Source organism: Cryptomeria japonica, unplaced genomic scaffold (genome assembly GCF_030272615.1).
Source record: "Cryptomeria japonica unplaced genomic scaffold, Sugi_1.0 HiC_scaffold_67, whole genome shotgun sequence".
In the NCBI taxonomy this organism is placed as follows: domain Eukaryota; kingdom Viridiplantae; phylum Streptophyta; class Pinopsida; order Cupressales; family Cupressaceae; genus Cryptomeria; species Cryptomeria japonica.
Window position 1 is genome coordinate 535,001 of NW_026728889.1, and position 15,000 is coordinate 550,000.

General features: G+C 60.1%; 1 non-coding gene across 1 annotated transcript; it reads left to right on the forward strand.

The window, feature by feature from the left end:
* The first annotated feature begins 11,158 nt into the window (after positions 1–11,158).
* On the forward strand, positions 11,159–11,277 carry LOC131863666 (5S ribosomal RNA). Its single transcript, XR_009362564.1, has one exon. It is a non-coding gene; the product is annotated as a 5S ribosomal RNA (ribosomal RNA).
* Positions 11,278–15,000: the final 3,723 nt, after the last annotated feature.

Here is a 15,000-nt window from a genome sequence, read left to right on the forward strand (position 1 = left end):
GTTCCGCGGCGGCCGAGAAGACTCACCGCATAGGAATCGGGATGCGAGGCGAGGGATGCGGCGGGAAGGCCCCGACGGCTAAACGGAAGAGGCTGCAGGGCCGCCTCGGAATGGTCCAAGCATCGGATGCGATTGGGACGACTACCAGTGCCAACCCCTTATCCCGCGATGCGTCCGATACACAGATAGTTCCAAGGCGGCCGAGGAGCCTCACCGCATATCAATCGGGGTGCGAGGCGAGGGATGGGGCGGGAAGGCCCCAACGGCTAGACGGAAGAGGCTTCAGGGCCACCTCGGAATGGTCCAAGCATCGGACGCGCTTGGGGCGACTGCCAGTGCCAACCCCTTATCCCGCGATGCGTCCGATACACAGATGGTTCCAAGGCGGCCGAGGAGCCTCACCGCATAGCAATCGGGGGTGCGAGGCGAGGGATGGGGCGGGAAGGCCCCAACGGCTAGACGGAAGAGGCTTCAGGGCCGCCTAGGAATGGTCCAAGCATCGGACACGCTTGGGGCGACTACCAGTGACAGCCCCCTATCCCGCGATGCGTCCGATACGAAGATGGTTCCAAGGCGGCCGAGGAGCCTCACCGCATAGCAATCGGGGTGCGAGGTGGGGGATGCGGCGAGATGGCCCCAACGGCTAGACGGAAGAGGCCACAGGGCCGCGTCGGAATAGTCCAAGCATCGGACGCGCTTGGGGCGACTACCAGTGACAACCCCTTATCCCGCGATGCGTCCGATACGAAGATAGTTCCAAGGCGGCCGAGGAGCCTCACCGCATAGCAATCGGGGTGCGAGGTGGGGGATGCGGCGAGATGGCCCCAACGGCTAGACGGAAGAGGCTGCAGGGCCGCCTCGGAATAGTCCAAGCATCGGACGCGCTTGGGGCCACTACCAGTGACAACCCCTTATCCCGCAATGCGTCCGATACGAAGATAGTTCCAAGGCGGCCGAAGAGCCTCACCGCATAGCAATCGGGGTGCGAGGTGGGGGATGCGGCGAGATGGCCCCAACGGCTAGACGGAAGAGGCCACAGGGCCGCCTCGGAATAGTCCAAGCATCGGACGCGCTTGGGGCGACTACCAGTGACAACCCCTTATCCCGCGATGCGTCCGATACGAAGATAGTTCCCAGGCGGCCGAGGAGCCTCACCGCATAGCAATCGGGGTGCGAGGCGAGGGATGCGGCGAGATGGCCCCAAAGGCTAGACGGAAGAGGCTGCAGGGCTGCCTCGGAATAGTCCAAGCATCGGACGCGCTTGGGGCGACTACCACTGCCAACCCCTTATCCCGCGATGCGTCCGATACACAGATAGTTCCGAGGCGGCCGAGGAGGTGGGGGATGCAGCGAGATGGCCCCAACGGCTAGACGGAAGAGGCTGCAGGGCCGCCTCGGAATAGTCCAAGCATCGGACGCGCTTGGGGCGACTACCAGTGACAACCCCTTATCCCGCGATGCGTCCGATACACAGATAGTTCCGAGGCGGCCAAGGAGCCTCACCGCATAGCAATCGTGGTGCGAGGTGGGGGATGCGGCGAGATGGCCCCAACGGCTAGACGGAAGAGGCTGCAGGGCCGCCTCGGAATGGTCCAAGCATCGGATGCGCTTGGGGCGACTACCACTGCCAACCCCTTATCCCGCGATGCGTCCGATACACAGATAGTTCCAAGGCGGCCGAGGAGCCTCACAGCATAGCAATCAGGGTGCGAGGCGAGGGATGCGGCGAGAAAGCCCCAACGGCTAGAGGGAAGAGGCTTCAGGTCCGCCTCGGAATGGTCCAAGCATCGGACGCGCTTGGGGCGACTACCAGTGACAACCCCTTATCCCGCGACGCGTCCGATACACAGATAGTTCCAAGGCGGCCGAGGAGCCTCACCGCATAGCAATCGGGGTGCGAGGCGAGGGATGCGGCGAGAAGGACCCAACGGCTACACGGAAGAGGCTTCGGGGCCGCCTCGGAATGGTCCAAGCATCGGACGCGCTTGGGGCGACTACCAGTGACAACCCCTTATCCCGCGACGCGTCCGATACACAGATAGTTCCAAGGCGGCCGAGGAGCCTCACCGCATAGCAATCGGGGTGCGAGGCGAGGGATGCGGCGAGAAGGACCCAACGGCTACACGGAAGAGGCTTCGGGGCCGCCTCGGAATGGTCCAAGCATCGGACGCGCTTGGGGCGACTACCAGTGACAACCCCTTATCCCGCGACGCGTCCGATACACAGATAGTTCCAAGGCGGCCGAGGAGCCTCACCGCATAGCAATCGGGGTGCGAGGCGAGGGATGCGGCGAGAAGGACCCAACGGCTAGACGGAAGAGGCTTCGGGTCCGCCTCGGAATGGTCCAAGCATCGGACGCGCTTGGGGCGACTACCAGTGACAACCCCTTATCCCGCGACGCGTCCGATACACAGATAGTTCCAAGGCGGCCGAGGAGCCTCACCGCATAGCAATCGGGGTGCGAGGCGAGGGATGCGGCGAGAAGGACCCAACGGCTAGACGGAAGAGGCTTCGGGTCCGCCTCGGAATGGTCCAAGCATCGGACGCGCTTGGGGCGACTACCAGTGACAACCCCTTATCCCGCGACGCGTCCGATACACAGATAGTTCCAAGGCGGCCGAGGAGCCTCACCGCATAGCAATCGGGGTGCGAGGCGAGGGATGCGGCGAGAAGGACCCAACGGCTAGACGGAAGAGGCTTCGGGTCCGCCTCGGAATGGTCCAAGCATCGGACGCGCTTGGGGCGACTACCAGTGACAACCCCTTATCCCGCGACGCGTCCGATACACAGATAGTTCCGAGGCGGCCGAGGAGCCTCACCGCATAGCAATCGGGGTGCGAGGCGAAGGATGCGGCGAGAAGGACCCAACGGCTAGACGGAAGAGGCTTCGGGTCCGCCTCGGAATGGTCTAAGCATCGGACGCGCTTGGGGCGACTACCAGTGACAACCCCTTATCCCGCGACGCGTCCGATACACAGATAGTTCCAAGGCGGCCGAGGAGCCTCACCGCATAGCAATCGGGGTGCGAGGCGAGGGATGCGGCGAGAAGGACCCAACGGCTAGACGGAAGAGGCTTCAGGGCCGCCTCGGAATGGTCCAAGCATCGAACGCGCTTGGGGCGACTACCAGTGACAACCCCTTATCCCGCGACGCGTCCGATACACAGATAGTTCCGAGGCGGCCGAGGAGCCTCACCGCATAGCAATCGGGGTGCGAGGCGAGGGATGCGGCGAGAAGGACCCAACGGCTAGACGGAAGAGGCTTCAGGGCCGCCTCGGAATGGTCCAAGCATCGGACGCGCTTGGGGCGACTACCAGTGACAACCCCTTATCCCGCGACGCGTCCGATACACAGATAGTTCCGAGGCGGCCGAGGAGCCTCACCGCATAGCAATCGGGGTGCGAGGCGAGGGATGCGGCGAGAAGGACCCAACGGCTAGACGGAAGAGGCTTCAGGGCCGCCTCGGAATGGTCCAAGCATCGGACGCGCTTGGGGCGACTACCAATGACAACCCCTTATCCCGCGACGCGTCCGATACACAGATAGTTCCGAGGCGGCCGAGGAGCCTCACCGCATAGCAATCGGGGTGCGAGGCGAGGGATGCGGCGAGAAGGACCCAACGGCTAGACGGAAGAGGCTTCAGGGCCGCCTCGGAATGGTCCAAGCATCGGACGCGCTTGGGGCGACTACCAGTGACAACCCCTTATCCCGCGACGCGTCCGATACACAGATAGTTCCGAGGCGGCCGAGGAGCCTCACCGCATAGCAATCGGGGTGCGAGGCGAGGGATGCGGCGAGAAGGACCCAACGGCTAGACGGAAGAGGCTTCAGGGCCGCCTCGGAATGGTCCAAGCATCGGACGCGCTTGGGGCGACTACCGTTGCCAACCCCTTATCCCGCGATGCGTCTGATACACAGATAGTTCCGAGGCGGCCGAGGAGCCTCACCGCATAGCAATCGGGTTGCGAGGCAGATTATTGGGAAGGGAACCCCCTGGGATGCGGCTCAAGCAGTGCCCAAAGGGACTGGAATGCGGAATCACATCGAGAGACCCAAATGCTATACGAGGGCTCAAATCGAATTATCGATTTGGCCACGACATGGACGCATCGGAACGACTACCTTTGCCGAACCACTCGCAATTGCATCCATACCGAAACCAATAGACATTTCCGTTAGAGCCCTCGCATAGCATTCGGGAATCTCGCATGCCCCTCTAAATCGACCAATGCTGGCGCTCAATGAAAATCCGAGCGCTACCACCGTTCGAGCGCCAGCATTGGTCGAGTTAGAGGGGCACGGGGGAGAATGCTCCAGTCAACACCTCCCCTATATAAGTTATTTGTCCGATTCTCGCACAACCGTAGTCTGCCTCGTCGAATCAAACAACGGTCCCAGATTCCGACTTCCGTTCCGTAGAGACCCAAAAGCTAGATGGAGGCTCGCAAGAAAGAGAGTCGGCGCATAGCAATCGGGTTTCTCGAACGTTTAGGGACCGAGCTCACTTGCGGATAGGGCAAAATCCGCCAAGCAACCCAAAAGCTAGACGGGGGCTCGAATCGAATCGCCTAGGCGGCCACAACAACGACGTGTTGGATCGACTACCAGTGCCAAACCATTCAGCAAGACTAGTCTGTGTCGAGGCCGGATAGAGATTCTCAGAGAGCGCCCGCATAGCATTTAGGAGACCTGCCGCGTCCCTCACACTCGACAAATGGTGGTGCACGTTTATAAATCCGAGCGATCCCAACCCTTTCAAGCACCAACATCGGTCGAGATAGAGGGGCACGGAGGGGGCTGCGTGAGACAACACAGTCCCCTATATAAGTTATTTGTCCGATTCTCACACATCCGAAGAATGGTCATCAAATCGGACAACAGCCCAAACTTCCGACTTCCGTCCCAGAAAGCCCAAGAGCTATCTAAAACGTTCATGGCCGGAACTCGATCGCGGCTATACCAGTCCGCCAAGCAACCCAAAAGCTAGACTGGAGCTCTAGTCGAATCACCTCTGTGGCCATTGCAAGGACGTGTTGGAGCGACTACCATTGCCGAACCATTCCGCAGGTCGAGTCCATACCAAGGCCGCATAGAGATTCACGATGAGCTCCTGCATAGCAATCAGGAGACTTGCCGTGTCCATCACAATCGATAAATCCTGGTGCAAGATTTTTGCATCCGAGCGCTCCAACCAGTCGAGCACCAGCATCAATCGACATAAACGGGCACGGGGGGAGGATGCTCGAGAACACTACCTCCCCTATATAAGTTATTTGTCCGATTCTCAAGCAGCCGAAGTCTGGTCATCGAATCGGGTCAAAGACCACAACTTCCGACTTTACCCACAATGCAAGTCATCGAATCGAACATCGGCCCCCGAGTCGGACTCCATGCGTATGTCAGGTCATCGGACCCAAATTCCGCCTTCCTGCGCATGGCGGGCCATCAATATCAACTCGGTCATCGGACCCAAACTCCGCCTTTTTGCGTATGGCACGCCTTCAAATCGGTCATCGGACCCAAATTCCGCCTTCCTGTGCATGGCGGGCCATCAACATCAACTCGGTCATCGGACCCAAATTCCGCCTTTCTGCGCATGGCACGCCATCAACTCGGTCATCGGACCCAAATTCCGCCTTCCTGCGCATGGCAGGTCATCGGACACAAATTCAGACCTCGCCAATATGCCTACGTATCGAATCGGTCATCGGACCCAACTTCCGACTTCATCCATACTGTAGGGTCTTTGAGGTTGGCGCGGTGCGCTCAACCCAGGGAGTCGACCCATCGAAGCATACACCTCCCCTATATAAGCTATTTGTCCGATTCCCACACCTGTGTAGTTTGCACCTCTGACCAGGACATCGACCCCAACTTCCGAACTCGACTGCAACGACGGCACCAGCGCCTTGGTGCGCACCTTGCGACGCACAGTCCCAACATTCGCCTTCCTGCACATGGCAGGTCATCGGACCCAAATTCCGACCTCGCGAGTATGCCTACATATCGAATCGGTCATCGGACCCAACTTCCGACTTCATCCATACCGTAGGGTCTTTGAGGTTGGCGCGGTGCGCTCAACCCGGGGAGTCGACCCAACGAAGCATACACCTCCCCTATATAAGCTATTTGTCCGATTCCCACACCTGTGTAGTTTGCACCTCCGATCAAGACATCGACCCCAACTTCCGAACTCGCCTCCAACGACCGAACCAGCGCCTTGGTGCGCACCTTGCAACGCACAGTGCCAACATTCGCCTTCCTGCACGTGGCAGGTCATCGGACCCAAATTCCGACCTCGCGAGTATGCCTACATATCGAATCGGTCATCGGACCCAACTTCCGACTTCATCCATACCGTAGGGTCTTTGAGGTTGGCGCGGTGCGCTCAACCCGGGGAGTCGACCCAACGAAGCATACACCTCCCCTATATAAGCTATTTGTCCGATTCCCACACCTGTGTAGCTTGCACCTCCGATCAGGACATCGACCCCAACTTCCGAACTCGACTAAAAAGACCGCACCAGCGCCTTGGTGTGCACCTTGCAACGCACAGTGTCAACATTCGCCTTCCTGCACATGGCAGGTCATCGGACCCAAATTCCGACCTCATGAGCATACCTACTAATCGAATTGGTCATCGGACCCAACTTCCGACTTCATCCATACCGTAGGGTCTTTGAGGTTGGCGCGGTGCGCTCAACCTGGGGAGTCGACCCATCGAAGCATACACCTCCCCTATATAAGCTATTTGTCCGATTCCGACACCTGTGTAGTTTGCACCTCCGCTCAGGACATCGACCCCAACTTCCGAACTCGCCTGCAACGACCGAACCAGCGCCTTGGTGCGCACCAAAAGTGCGCACTTTTGGAGGGCACTTTTGTGCGCTCCAAAGGTGCGCACTTTTGGAGGGCACTTTTCTGCGCTCCAAAGGTGCGCACTTTTGGAGGGCACTTTTTGGAGGGCACTTTTCTGCGCTCCAAAGGTGCGCACTTTTGGAGGGCACTTTTTGGAGGGCACTTTTCTGCGCTCCAAAGGTGCGCACTTTTGGAGGGCACTTTTTGGAGGGCACTTTTCTGCGCTCCAAAGGTGCGCACTTTTGGAGGGCACTTTTTGGAGGGCACTTTTCTGCGCTCCAAAGGTGCGCACTTTTGGAGGGCACTTTTTGGAGGGCACTTTTCTGCGCTCCAAAGGTGCGCACTTTTGGAGGGCACTTTTCTGCGCTCCAAAGGTGCGCACTTTTGGAGGGCACTTTTTGGAGGGCACTTTTCTGCGCTCCAAAGGTGCGCACTTTTGGAGGGCACTTTTCTGCGCTCCAAAGGTGCGCACTTTTGGAGGGCACTTTTTGGAGGGCACTTTTCTGCGCTCCAAAGGTGCGCACTTTTGGAGGGCACTTTTGTGCACTCCAAAGGTGCGCACTTTTGGAGGGCACTTTTCCTGTGCTCCAAAGGTGCACACCTAGGTGAGCACCTTCGACCACACCTTGTAGCACACCAAACTCTGACTTTCGACTTCATCCGCAATGCAGGGTCTTTGAGGTTGGCGCAATGCGCACAACCAGGGGAGTCGACCCATCAAACCCAACACCTCCCCTATATAAGCTATTTGTCTGATTCTCATACATGCGTAGCCTGCAGGAGCAATTAGGACATCGACCCCAACTTTCGGCTTCTAAACGAAAACAAGGTCTTTGAGGTTGGTGTAATGCGAACAACTAGGGGAGTCAACCCATCAAACCCAACACCTCCCCTATATAAGCTATTTGTCTGATTCTCATACATGTGTAGTCTACAGGAGCAATTAGGACATCGACCCCAACTTTTGACTTCTTAACGAAAACAAGGTCTTTGAGGTTGACGTAATGCGCACAACCAGGGGAGTCGACCCATCAAACCCAACACCTCCCCTATATAAGCTATTTGTCCGATTCTCATACATGTGTAGCCTGCAGGAGCCATTAGGACATTGACCCCAACTTTTGACTTCTTAACGAAAACAAGGTCTTTGAGGTTGGCGTAATGCGCACAACCAAGGGAGTTGACCCATCAAACCCAACACCTCCCCTATATAAGCTATTTGTCTGATTCTCATACATGTGTAGCCTGCAACAACGATTAGGACATCCACCCCAACTTCTGAATTCGTCTGCGTTGACCGCACCAAAGGTGCACGCCTTGGTGCTCACCAAAATCCGACTTCCGACTTCTTCTGCTATGCGGGGTCTTTGAGGTTGGCGCAGTGCGCACAACCAGGGGAGTCAACCCACCGAATGCAACACCTCCCCTATATAAGCTATTTGTCTGATTCTCATACATGCGTAGACTGCAGCAATGATTAGGACATCCACCCCAACTTTTGACTTCTTAAACAAGACAGGGTCTTTGAAGTTGGTGCAGTGCACACAACCAGGGGAGTCGACCCATCAAACGCAACACCTCCCCTATATAAAGCTATTTGTCCGATTCTCATACGTGTAGTCTGCAGCAGCGATTAGGACATCGACCCCAACTTCCGAATTCGTTTGCATTGACCGCACCAAAGGTGCACGCCTTGGTGTGCACCCTGGAGTGCACTTTGGTGCTCACCTCGGTGCACACTTTGGTGTGCACCTCGGTGTGCACCAAAGGTGCGCACCTTGGAGCGCACCAAAGGTGTACACTTTGGAGCGCACCACATAGGGTCTTTGAGAGGTTGGCGCAGTGCGCACACCAAGGTGGGTGTTGAGGTGCGTGCCGAGGTGGGTGGGTGCTAGGGTGCGCTCCATGGTGGGTGCCAGGGTGGGTGCGTGCTAGGGTGGATTCCAAAGAGGGTCATAGGGTGGGTGCCAAGGTGGGTTGGTGATATAGTGGGTTCAAAGGTGGGTACTAGGGTGGGTTCCAAGGTGGGTCACAAGTTGGGTGCCAGGATGCGTGGGTGTTAGGTTGGGTGCCAAGGTGGGCTCCTGCGTGGGTGGGTGCTAGGGTGGGTTTCAAGGTGGACGCGAGGGCGGGTGCCAAGGTGGGTAACAAGTTGGGTGTTAGGATGGGTGAGTGCTAGAGTGGGTGCCAAGGTGGGTGGGTGCTAAGGTGGATGCCAAGGTGGTTCACAGGGTGGGTGGGTTCTAGGGTGAGTTCCAAGGTGGGTCACAGGTTCAGTGCTAGGGTGGGTGTCAAGGCGGGTGTCGAGGTGCCTGGGTGCTAGGGTGTGGATGCCAATGTGGGTCATAGGGTGGGTACTAGGGTGGGCTGCAATGTGGGTGCCAAGGTGGGTAACATGCTCGGTGGGTTCTAAATTGGGTGCCAGGGTGGGTGTGCACCCACCTTGCCCGAGGTGGGTGCCAAGGTGCCAGTGTGGGTGGGTGCTAAGGTGGATGCCAAGGTGGGTGAGAAGGTGGGTGATAGGTTGAGTGGTAGGATGGGTGGGTGCCAAGATGGGTCACAGGGTGGGTGCAAGGGTGGGTAGGTGCTAGGGTTGGTGTCAGGGTGGGTGGGTGCTAGGTTGGGTTCCAAGGTGGGTGCGAGGGTGAGTGTCAAGGTGGGTCACAGGTTAGGTGCTAGGATGGGTGAGTGCTAGGGTGCAAAGGTGCCAGGGTGGGTGCTAGGATGGGTCGATGCTAGGGTGAGTGGCAAGGTGGGTCCACAAGTGTCAAGGTGGGTGCCGAGGTGGGTGCCAAGTCGGCGACTGCTATGGTGGATGCCAAGGTGGGTCACGGGGTGGGTGCCAAGTTGCTAGGTTGGGTTCCAAGGTGGGTGCCAACGTGGGTGCTAGGGTGCGTGGGTTAAAGGGTGTGTCACAACGTGGGTGCCAGGATGGGTGCGCACCCACACTGGCCAAGACGGGTGCGGGTGCAAGGTTGGGTTCCAAGCCCGGTCACAGGCTGGGTGCTAGGATGGGTGGGTGCCAAGGTGGGCACCAGGGTGGGTGCACCCACCCTGGCCAAGGTGGGTCACGGGGTGGGTCCTAGGGTGGGTAACGGGGTGGGTACTAAGGTGCGTGCCAAGGTGGGTCATAGGGTGGGTGCCAAGGTGGGCACCAGGGTGGGTGTGCACCAACCCTAGCCAGGGTAGGTCACGGGGTGGTTGTCGGGGTGGGCGTCAAGGAGCCAAGGTGGGTGGCAAGTAGCCAAGTTGCGTGCCAAGGTGGGTGTCGGGGTGGGTGCCAAGGATCCAAGGTGGGTGCCAAGGAACCAAGGTGGGTGTCTGGGTGGGTGCCGAGGTGGGAGCCAGGGTGGGTCCCAAGGTGAGTGCAAAGGTGGGTGCCAGGGTCAAGGTGAGTGCCAATGTGGGTTCCAAGGTGCCAGGGTCAGGGTGAGTGCCAATGTGGGTTCAAAGGTGCTAAGTTGGGTGCGAGGTTGGGTGCGAGGGTGGGTGGGTGCCAAGGTGTGCTAGGTGGAAGCCCGGGTGGGTCGGCATCCCATGGGTGTCGAGTTGGGTGCCTGATGGGTGCTTCTTGTCAAGTTTTAGTCGTCGGGACTCATTTCGAGCCTTAGAGGTCGTTTCTTGTCCGGTTGCCCTGTCTTCGACCTGGGAACCCAATTTTGGTCCTCGGGTCCCATTTTTTTTTGTCTCGCATCCCACTTTTGGCCTGTGGCCTTTTCGGGGTCGATTCTCGTTTTGGGCATCAGAGCATGTTTCTTCTCCTAAAACCCAATATTTGTTTATTAAGTCTCGGAACACATTTTTGTTCTCGTGGACCCATCATGGGTCTTGGAACGCATTTGTGGTCCTTGGGTCCCATTTTGCATCCCGAAACTTGTGTTTTGGTGCTTGATCCCTATTTTGGGTGCCCACCTTGCACCAAGTGCGCACCCGGGGCAAACCGAGCGCCTTGGTGCACCGGGGCAAGATCGAGCGTGCACCCGAGGCGCCCCGAACATGCACCAAGGTGCACTCGGCCCACATGTGAGCGCAGGTCGTTGCGCCCGAGGTGGTGTGTGGGCACCGCGTTGCAGACGGGACACTGCACGCACACGACGCCCCCTCCAGGTGCACGCACGTAGGCCGGGCCGGGTGCACACCCGACGCCCTAGCAAGGTGCGCGCACCCGGGCAGGGCTCACACTTGGCGAACGGGGCGCACTTCGCGAGGGAGGGTGTGCACCTCGACGGGGGTGGGTGGCCGGGGTGGATTCGCACGTGGGTCGCGGTTTGCTAAGTACACACTGCGACAAGCTCATAACGGGTGCGATCATACCAGCGTTAGTGCACCGGATCCCATCAGAACTCCGCAGTTAAGCGCGCTTGGGCCGGAGTAGTACTGGGATGGGTGACCTCCCGGGAAGTCCCGGTGTTGCACCCTTTTTTAGTTTTTCGCCGGGCGTCGCAATGCTATTTGAATAAACCTTTTGCCCGTTTGCGTTCTCGTCGGGGCCGGGCCGGGCCGGGGTGCGCTGCCCGCACTACCGCGCGCGCGGGGGCGACACCGAGCGCGCACCCGAGGCGCCCCGAGCACACAGGCCACGGTGCAACCCGGGCGTTGTGCGCGCACCCCGGTGCGCCCGAGGTGCTGCGCGCGCACCCAGGTGAAATCGGTGTGCACCTCGGCCAGTGCGCGCTCGGTCGAGTCGCGCACGTTGGCCAAGGTGCACGGTGATGTTTCTTACTCTAAGGTTCCGCACCAGACGCCCGGGACAGGTGAGCGAAGCTGGGCGGGGCCGGGTGCGCGGCCGGGGCAGGTGCACGCAGCTGGAGAGAGCTTTGGAGCACACTTCGGAGCGCACCAATGATGCGCTCCATTCAAAAGTTTCCTGAAAAGGCAAAAAAAGTTGAGATTATAGAATTTCCCACTTGAGAGATTGTAAAAAAAAAAAATTTAAAATGAAGGAAACGCGGGTGCCAAGGTGTGCGCAGCCCAGCCAAGGTGTGCGCACCAAGGCGCCCACCCTGGCGAAGGTGCACGCAAGGTGCGCACCCGAGGCAAACCGGACAATTAACCCAACTTTCGACTTCGCGCGCACCTTGGAGCGCACTTCGGAGCGCTCCTTGGTGCGCACCAATCTTGGGCACCTCGGAGTGCACCATGGCGCCCACCAAGGTGCGCACCCGGGGCAAACCGAGCTCCGACTTCGTGCGCACCTTGGAGCGCACGAAAGGTGCGCACCATGGCGCCCACCAAGGTGCGCAGCCCAGCCAAGGCGTGCGCATCAAGGTGCGCACCCTGGCGAAGGTGCGCACCCGGGGCAAACCGAGCTCCGACTTCGTGCGCACCTTGGAGCACACAAAAGGTGCGCAACCCAGCCAAGGTGTGCGCACCCCGGTCAAACCGAGCTCCGAATCGTGCGCACCAGAGGTGCACGCCATCGTGCGCACCTTGGAGCACACTTCGGAGCCCTCCTTGGTGCGCGCCGATGTTGCGCACCTCGGAGCGCACCCGGGGAAAACAATGCAATTAACCCGACTTTCGACTTCGTGGGCACCTCGGAGCGCTCTCGGGTTCGCACCTCGGAGCACACCGAGGTGCGCACCTTTGATGCGCTGCCTTCACCAATTTCCAGAAAAGGCAAGAAAACATTGAGAAGGTGTGCGCACCGAGGTGCCCACCCTGGCGAAGGTGCACGCGAGGTGCGCACCCGGGGCAAACCGGGCTCCGACTTCGTGCACGCCGCACCTTGGAGCACACTTCGGAGCGCTCCTTGGTGCGCACCAGGGCGCGCAACCCAGCCGAGGTGCCCACCCCGGCGAAGGTGCACGCGAGGTGCGCACCCGGGGCAAACCGGGCTCCGACTTCGTGCACGCCATGGTGCCCACCGCGGCGAAGGTGCACGCGAGGTGCGCACCCGGGGCAAACCGGGCTCCGACTTCGTGCACGCCGCACCTTGGAGCACACTTCGGAGCGCTCCTTGGTGCGCACCATGGTGCCCACCAGGGCGCGCAACCCCGCCGAAGGTGCACGCGAGGTGCGCACCCGGGGCAAACCGGGCTCCGACTTCGTGCACGCCGCACCTTGGAGCACACTTCGGAGCGCTCCTTGGTGCGCACCATGGTGCCCACCAGGGCGCGCAACCCCGCCGAAGGTGCACGCGAGGTGCGCACCCGGGGCAAACCGGGCTCCGACTTCGTGCACGCCATGGTGCGCACCGCGGCGAAGGTGCGCACCCGGGGCAAACCGGGCTCCGACTTCGTGCACGCCGCACCTTGGAGCACACTTCGGAGCGCTCCTTGGTGCGCACCAGGGCGCGCAACCCAGCCGAGGTGCCCACCCCGGCGAAGGTGCACGCGAGGTGCGTACCCGGGGCAAACCGGGCTCCGACTTCGTGCACGCCGCACCTTGGAGCACACTTCGGAGCGCTCCTTGGTGCGCACCATGGTGCCCACCAGGCCGCGCAACCCAGCCAAGGTGTGCGCACCAAGGTGCACGCGAGGTGCGCACCCGGGGCAAACCGGGGTCCGACTTCGTGCACGCCGCACCTTGGAGCACACATCGGGGCGCTCCCGGGTTCGCACCGGCGTTGCGCACCGTGGTGGGCACCTCGGAGCACACCAAGGTGGGCAGCGAGGTGCGCACCTTTGATGCGATGCCTTCACTAATTTCCATAAAAGGCAAAAAAAAAACGAGATTTTAAAATTTCCGTTTTGAAAGATAGTGAGAAAAAGGGAATGCTGGTGCCATCTTGAGCCCGCCCTGGTGCGCAGCCCAGCCAAGGTGTGCGCACCAAGGTGCCCACCCTGGCGAAGGTGCGCGCCCGGGCAATTAACCCAACTTCCAACTTCGCGCGCGCCAGGGTGGGAGCGCACCCAACAACCGGGCCTGGGAAGAGCCAATGCGAGAAACCCCACCAAACGCTCTGACAAAAAAAGAGGGGGCGCTCCAGTAACCCCGCTTCGGAGCGCACCCTGGGCAAACCCAGCCAAGGTGCCCACCCCGGCCAAGGTGCAGGCGAGGTGCGCACCCGGGGCAAACCGGGCTCCGACAACGTGCACGCCGCACCTTGGAGCACACTTCGTAGCGCTCCCGGGTGCGCACCTCAGAGCACACCAAGGTGGGCAGCGAGGTGCGCACCTTTGATGCGCTGCCTTCACTAATTTCCAGAAAAGGCAAAAAAAAAAGGAGATTTTAAAATTTCCGTTTTGAAAGATAGTGAAAAAAACGGAACGCGCGTGCCATCTTGAGCCCGCCCTGGTGCGCAGCCCAGGTAAGGTGCCCACCCTGGCAAAGGTGCGCACCCGGGCAATTAACCCTACTTCCGACTTCGTGCGCGCCAGGGTGGCAACCGGGCCTCGGAAGAGCCAATGCGAGAAACCCCACCAAACGCTCCGACAAAAAAAGAGGCGGCGCTCCAATAACCCCGCTTCGGAGCGCAGCCGGGGCAAACCCAGCCAAGGTGCCCACCTCGACGAAGGTGCACGCGAGGTGCGCACCCGGGGCAAACCGGGCTCCGACAACGTGCACGCAGCACCTTGGAGCACACTTCGAAGCACTCCCGGGTGCCCACCGGCGTTGCGCACCGTGGTGGGCAGCGAGGTGCGCACCTTTGATGCGCTGCCTTCACTAATTTCCAGAAAAAGGCAAAAAAAAATGAGATTTTAAAATTTCCGTTTTGAAAGATAGTGAAAAAAAAGGAACGCGGGTGCCATCTTGAGCCCGCCCTGGTGCGCAGCCCAGGCAAGGCATGCGCACCAAGGTGCCCACCCGAGGTGCACACCCGGGGCAAACCGGGCTCCGACTTCGTGCAGGCCGCATCTTGGAGCACACTTCGGAGCGCTCCTTGGTGCGCACCATGGTGCCCACCAGGGCGCGCAACCCAGCCAAGGTCTGCACACCAAGGTGCCCACCCCGGCGAAGGTGCACGCGAGGTGCGCACCCGGGGCAAACCGGGCTCCGACTTCGTGCACGCCATGGTGCCCACCGCGGCGAAGGTGCACGCGAGGTGCGCACCCGGGGCAAACCGGGCTCCGACTTCGTGCACGCCGCACCTTGGAGCACACTTCGGAGCGCTCCTTGGTGCGCACCATGGTGCCCACCAGGGCGCGCAACCCAGCCAAGGTGTGCGCACCAAGGTGCACGCGAGGTGCGCACCCGGGG